Below are 7,241 nucleotides of genomic sequence, written 5' to 3' on the forward strand. Positions count from 1 at the left end.
AATGTAAAATACTCTCAAAGGGCAGCTAAAAGTAAGAGTCATTTATTTAAAGATGCTCCACTGCTGACAATTTTTTTTTTCTATCAAAAACGAATTCGTGTTTTACTTCAGTTACAAATGTTACTTACTTTACACCTTTAATTACCACCATTGAAAAGTTTGAGCTTCTAATTTTAGATAGAAATATTAAATGTGATTAATTGCGTCCCGAAAATATTCCGTGGCACAATATGTCCTACATTGAATTTGTACTGATTGCGCATGCACCAAAAGCAAAATAAATTATTTTCTATTATTTTTCTGTGTTAATTAATTGGACATATATATACACGATTAAACATCAATTATTGCTCAAATGATGAAACAAATTAAGCTGGTTTCCCTATGTACGTATTGTGTACAATGTTCCTGTTCTGTGACCTTTGTATACATTTGTACTTTGATTATTCCTCGTGAGTTTTTTCTCTTACCCCAGACAGGGCTATCCACAGTTTTTTTTTCTATCTCACCCTAGGGTAAAGACAAGCTACACGAGATCTTCGCACGTGCTTAACAATGGTATGACGTCACGACAACAGTATCATGGCGTCGCGGTAATAGTATTATAACGTGAACACGACAACAATGAAATGACGTCACAAATTCAATTCAATTATTTGCATTTTTACATCCACAAACAAGGATCGATAGCAAATTACAAAGATAACATTACATGTATAACACAATAATAATAAAACAAGAAAAACTTATGCTAACAAGAACAACTTATGCAAAGACGGCGAAGGGTACGGCGACTCATTGAGGTCACGTCATCCTCGCTTGCATAGCTAGGTGACACGTTGCGTTTATTAGAGACACAAAGTGGTGCACGGGGTAAGAGAAAAAGAATAATTCGCCCTCTTTGGGATGAGACAGGAGATCTCAACCCTCGGGATAAGATTCTTAAGAATCGTACCCCTCGGGTTGAGATGCTCCTGTCTCACCCCAAAGGGGTAAGAGATTCTGTTAATCTCATCCTAAGGTAAAGAAAAACTACACGAGATCTTTGCACGTGCTCAATCGATTGTATGACGTGACGACAGCATGTATCATGACGTCGCGGTATAACGTCACGACAACAATGTCAATGAAATGACGTCACAACGACGGCGACGACGACAATACGGGAGTTTCGAGATCCCAAAAACGACGTGGGTAAAGTGCAATTTACCGTTGATTAGTCCCACCATCCGGTGATTATGACGTCATCATTTGACGCGAGTTTCATGACGTCATAATCACTGGATGGTGGGACTAATCGACGGTAAATTGTACTTTACCCACGACGTTTTGGGATCTCGAAACCCCCGTATTGATTGAAGTCACATCAGCCTCGCTTTTATAAGTGACATGTTTATTTGAGAAACAAAGTGGTGCACCCTCTTACAAAGATTCTGATAAATAAGCTGTTAAACACTCGGCAAAGCCTCGATCGAGTTTGTAAGTTATGGACGTGGCTGATATGTGCCATTTTCGCTTTTTCGCTTTTTCGCGTTGGAAAAAAACGCGAAAAAGCGAAAATCCGATTTTACTTTATCGCTTTTTTCGCACTTTTTCCAACGCGAAAAAGCGCAAAAAATTGCAAAGCGAAAAAAGCCAACAAGCCAAAAAAAACTCTTTCTCCTTCAGGCTGGACACAAGTTTATAAGCAAAGAAAACTGAAAAATAAATAAATAAATAAATAAATAAAAATCTAAGAATTTTTTTTTTTTTAAAGTTCTACATTTCAACTTTTTAGTAATAAGTTATTAAAGATACTCCACCGCTGACGGATGGTATTTTTTCTCTATCAAAAACAGGAGCAGACAAAATACTGGTAGTGTTTTTCTTCGGTTACAAAAGTTACTTACTTTATACCATTAGCACCATTGAAAAGTTTGAGCTTTTAATACTAATTCAAGATAAAAATATTAAAAATTAATTAATTGCATCCCGAAAAAATTCCATGACACTATGCCCTATATGGAATTAAGTACTGATTGTGCATGCACCAAAAGCAAAACAAATTATTTTTTAACGCATTTTTGGCGAGGATCACCTCGCCATTGTGATCGTGGTTGCAAAATTCTCTTTCAGTCAATTTCCTCAATATGATTGGCTTAGAACTTGCTCGCAGATACTAGCGCTCTTAACGGCAGTGTATTCAACAACTTTGATTTTACCGGGAATTTTAAATAGCAAATTTTGAATATGAAAGTTACTGAAATAAGCGTATCTGTAATGTTGAAATAGGAGAAGTAGATAACTGCTTTCATATCCTTACCATATACACTATCCAAATGATCTTAGGTTGGAAAATTTTCACTTGAATTGTTTACAATGTATCTAGACTTTCCGTCCCGAAAATGTTGTTGACAATGCATGAAGACGTTTCGTCCCAAAAATGCTTCGCTTCGCCCCACCCGTTTTGTCCCTACTAGTGACAATTATCCCGCAACGGAAAAAAATGAAATCAATGTTTCACCTCAAACATCAAAATTTTTACAATAATGATTTTTGTAATTTGAATCGGGAGCAAATAAATCTCAGGACGAAATGGAGATTTGTTTATCACGGCTGCGTTATGCCACATGTACGTGTAAATCCACAATGGAAGAAAGACAACTCTAAGAAAATTTAGGATAAACTTTGTAAACTGATCAAATAGCGCGTGAGAGACGATGAACATTTTCTAAATGTCCAAGCTGGCGTAATCTTCCAACTTACGGCAGTTAATAAGGTATGAATATTTACCACATCCATAATTATCGATAATTTTATAAGCACATGTATACATTATCAGATTATATATACATATTAAAGCACGTATAGAGGTTGTCACTAAAAACATTTTAGCCACTTTCATCACATGTAGGCCTACAGGAGCTTGACGTTCTGATAATATATATAACGTATTTAGTAAACTACGTAATTAACGAAGTATTTTTGGTCCGAATGACAAAAATCATACATAAAATGTTCGTATAACTCGAAGTGAGATTTTTTTGGAGTACTTCATTTGTAGATCGATGAAAATGCCGATTTCTTTTTCATAATTCTTCCGTAGAACGGCACTTAAAAAGCTGTTTCAATCTACAACAAACGTGGAGAAAACGGTTAAATGTTTAGCAATTATCCTGAGTTATATTTTATCAACAATCATCAGAGATTAGTAATTAAAACTTACATAAACATACTCCCGATTCTCACTTGCATTGTGTGATCACTCGAGCGGAACTAATCTCTACCACCTGGCACAGTCTTACAAAGGGGTGTTCTCTTAACGCCAACATATTTATCAACAACAGGTAGGTGATGTTTTAGGAAACAATAGGAAGGCAATTATATACTGTTTCATATAAGCTGTCTTTATTTTCACCTGTAAAGTCACTTGAGATTTACATGTATTTCAATCAGTATCATAGGTAACATTGGTGGGTTTTGGATAAAAATTCCTTCAATATATTCCGTATTATATACAACGTAAATTATTAATCAAAGATAATCAGTGCTTTCATATGCTAAGAATTAATATGGAGCTACATGTGGATTATTAAGAACGATGCATTTTGAGTTCCAGGTGAAATATTTTTTTACAAATCATATCTCAATTTTATCAGAAAAACAGGTTTCTTGATCAGTGTATATTCTAATGTAACAGTATTCTGTATTGACATAGGGGTTCTCCAGGGCTACATTCTTATCCAACTTTCATTTCTTGTGACCGTGCATAGTTGCGCATGATTTCTCTTATCGCATAGTCGCATAGACGTACACCGTGAAGTATTTGGTTAGAAAATGAGTGGAGAAAAACAATATCACAAAAGTTTAAATTAATATTGTCGGAAATTTTAACCTGTTGATTATAGTTTAAGTTGGTAATCTATTGAAGCCGACACAAACACACATATATGATGTTTTATAAATATTGGTAATAAAATATCATTGTGTTTTAATGCTCTATATGTATTTTTGATACAAAATATTTTTTAGAAGTCACTTAATAATGTAAAAATACTAAATGAAATGAGATTGAAGACTGTTACTTAGGGTCTTAACCATATTCATTTTAATACACATTATAGATGTTAATGTTGCAATACTGGCAAAATTATTTCAAGTCCATATGTTGAAGGTCTTGTAATTCTCAAAATGTTGCAAACTTTTAGTGCTCAGAATACCAAATTAACAGTTTTCTATTTTTTTCTGTTTAAAGATTATAGTACATATACCAATTTGTATCTAGTAACAATGTTTGACCGAAATTCAACCATAGGAAAGAAATCTATATGTTATTTCTAACATGCACAAAAATATATAATTTTACTGCGCTGTTAACGGACAACAGTTTAATTATTGGGTGCTCTTTTGCTATAATGACATACATTTACATTATAATGTAATCTCACGCTGATCTAGATATACCATCTTAGGATAAGAAAGCAGGAAAATTATATAATTATGATAAATGATGCATCCTAATGCAACTTTCAAAATATATTGTATGTTCTGTTAACTTAAAAAGGTCAGTCAAGTACAAGTAAAATTTGGAAATCATATTTGACATAAATTCACTTACTCTTTGGTAGGTTATTAACGCAGATGTTACATGTACATGTACTATATATGTATATAAGGTCACTTAACAGACATATATGGAAGACCTTGTGGAAATATATCACGTTTCAACAGGCAAAATGCTTATATTATTTCAAACTTTTAATCAAATTGGTGTTACACTAAGTTGAAATTGGATAATTCCTTTTTGGATTTTTTCTTTGATATTACTGAATGGTAAAGTTACTTCCATGTGAAATAAGTTTCAAAGAATTTTGCTTGATTTTAGTATCAATCTATTGAAAATCTAATGAGATTTATACCAGAGATTTTAGATATATCAAGGAAATCTTTAAAATTCTTGAAATAAAATCATTGTGAATTTAATTTAATTTCATTCATAGATTCTATTGTTATATTTTCATAGATATTAACAGAAACATATATTATGTATATATGTATCTGATATTAAATATGAACACTTATTGAAATGAAAATTAATCAATATACACTTAGATAAGTATCAACACAGGTAACTTTTACATGTAAATTTACCTGTGGCATTGGTCTGCCTTTAGGAAAAAGACTATAACCACTGTCACAACAAACTACCCTACAGCTAAATCCAAAATGTTGGCGTTCAGAGATACACCCCTTACAAATGCAATCACACAAAAGCCTACACGATCACTGTTTTTAGTGCGATTACATCTTTGAGTATGAACAATACTAGTTCTTTGAACTTTTTACTCGGCAAAATAAACTTATCACCGTGCCCATGCACACATGCATATGCATATACTTATACTTCTGTGTGCACATTATCAGATACATTATATGACAACTGCTGTATTACAATCAATTTATGAAGGACAAAACTCTAAAGAACAGGAGGACTAAAGAACAACAGAAAATAAATTTCAATAGTATTTACTCTAAACTGGTATTGTTATTTATAAAAAAAAATGTTTAATTATATGATATTAGCCTTTTCGGTAATTACTCTGTTAATACATTTATTATTTTCTTATGTTTTACAGAATGTCTACATGCAAGTATCATTTCAATTGGAACCAGTCCAGGAGAAAAAATGTGTGAACAAAATGAAAGAAATCATTTTCAACTGTGGTAGCTTAATACTGTAATAGTTTTTGATATGAAAATAATTACTATCATCATATTCAAATTCCATATATATAATACATTTAATGTTGTAAACATTTTTGATCCAAATAATTACCATCATCATCTTCATTCCATATATACAATACACATTAGTGTTGTGATTTGTGAATTTTACTTTAATATGCATATACTTGGTATTTGTTTATTTTCTATGACATCTACATGCTTGAAATAAAAAGAATAAATAAAACATTGAATTTATAACACAATATGACATTAGTTGTTAATATTTTTAGAAAACATATTAAGATTATTGTTAATAATACACTAATCATCATCTTCGGCATACTTTATTCAAAATAAATTAGATATTAATTTGCATAACACAGGTTGTCTTATGTTTTCCCTCCTTGACTATCAATCTTCTCTGATCACTCTGAAAATGGTGATTTTACCTTTTTCGGTCGCCACATGAACTGCCTTAAATCAATTATATCCAATGCAATGAGACAACTGCATTTATTATAACGCTGTAAGGCAATTCTGCAAGATCAGCTTACATTGTTAATTTACATTGAACATATACATGCACAGTATGGTACCTTATTTATATCTCCTTTCCTATTTTCAATATACCTTGATGACTTGGAATCTTATCTGGCGGAAAAAGAATGATAATTGTCTGACAACTATTGACAAATTATTTACAGATAATATTGAAATGTATCCCAAACTTTTATCATTTTATATGGCGATGACACTGTTCTACAACAAATGTTAAACGGATTTGAATAATATTGCATTACATTATTGCATTACATGGAAATTATAATCTAATATATCAGAAAGGTAAAAGTTGTAATATTCTCAAAACGTAAATTGGCCCAACAACACCAGTTTACGTTATGGGATATAGAATTATTTTGATAAGAAGGGTATACATATCTATGTATATTTTTTAACATTAATGGTAGCGTTTTTAAAGAAAAGGAAAAAACTGCTGAACAAACAATTAAATCAGTGTCTACTATTTTTAAGAAACAAAGGAATGTATCCCTTCCTGTTGATTTTAAACTGAAAATATTTTAGTCACTTGTAATGCCAGTTTTATTATACTCATCAGAAGTATGGGGATTTGAAAACACAAATATTGTAGAAAAAATCATTTGTAATTTCCTCAAGTTAAAAAAGTGTATAAAACAATTCATGGTTTATGGCGAGCTAACTAGATACCCAATTGATATTGGAATAAAATGTAGAATGATTACTTTTTGGCATAATGTATACTTAACATGAAAATAGACCAGACGTTTTTAGCTCGCCTATTCGAAGAATAGGGGGAGCTAATGTTGTCACCCCGGCGTCGGCGTCAGCGTTGGCGTCCCATTTCACGTTAAAGTTTTTGAGCAAGCTTCTGTTTCGTCAATTGTTTAAGCTTAAGTCATCATAAATGTTTCTGATTTTATTTTCCTAATGTGTATGGATGCTGAACGTGATAATACAACCAATTTTGGGCCCTTTAGGGGTTTTTTGGAGTCTGT

The 7,241-nt window shown here is 32.1% G+C and overlaps 1 long non-coding RNA gene across 1 annotated transcript in view; it reads right to left on the minus strand.

Moving 5' to 3' along the window:
• Positions 1-1,654: 1,654 nt before the first annotated feature.
• The window catches only part of LOC138305520 (uncharacterized), an 8,725-nt gene continuing 3,138 nt past the window's right edge, over positions 1,655-7,241 (minus strand). Inside the window, exon 2 of the long non-coding RNA XR_011205712.1 lies at positions 1,655-1,697. This is a non-coding gene — a long non-coding RNA (uncharacterized lncRNA). The remainder of the gene's footprint in view (positions 1,698-7,241) is intronic.

This window comes from Argopecten irradians, chromosome 13, assembly GCF_041381155.1.
Source record: "Argopecten irradians isolate NY chromosome 13, Ai_NY, whole genome shotgun sequence".
Lineage (NCBI taxonomy): Eukaryota > Metazoa > Mollusca > Bivalvia > Pectinida > Pectinidae > Argopecten > Argopecten irradians.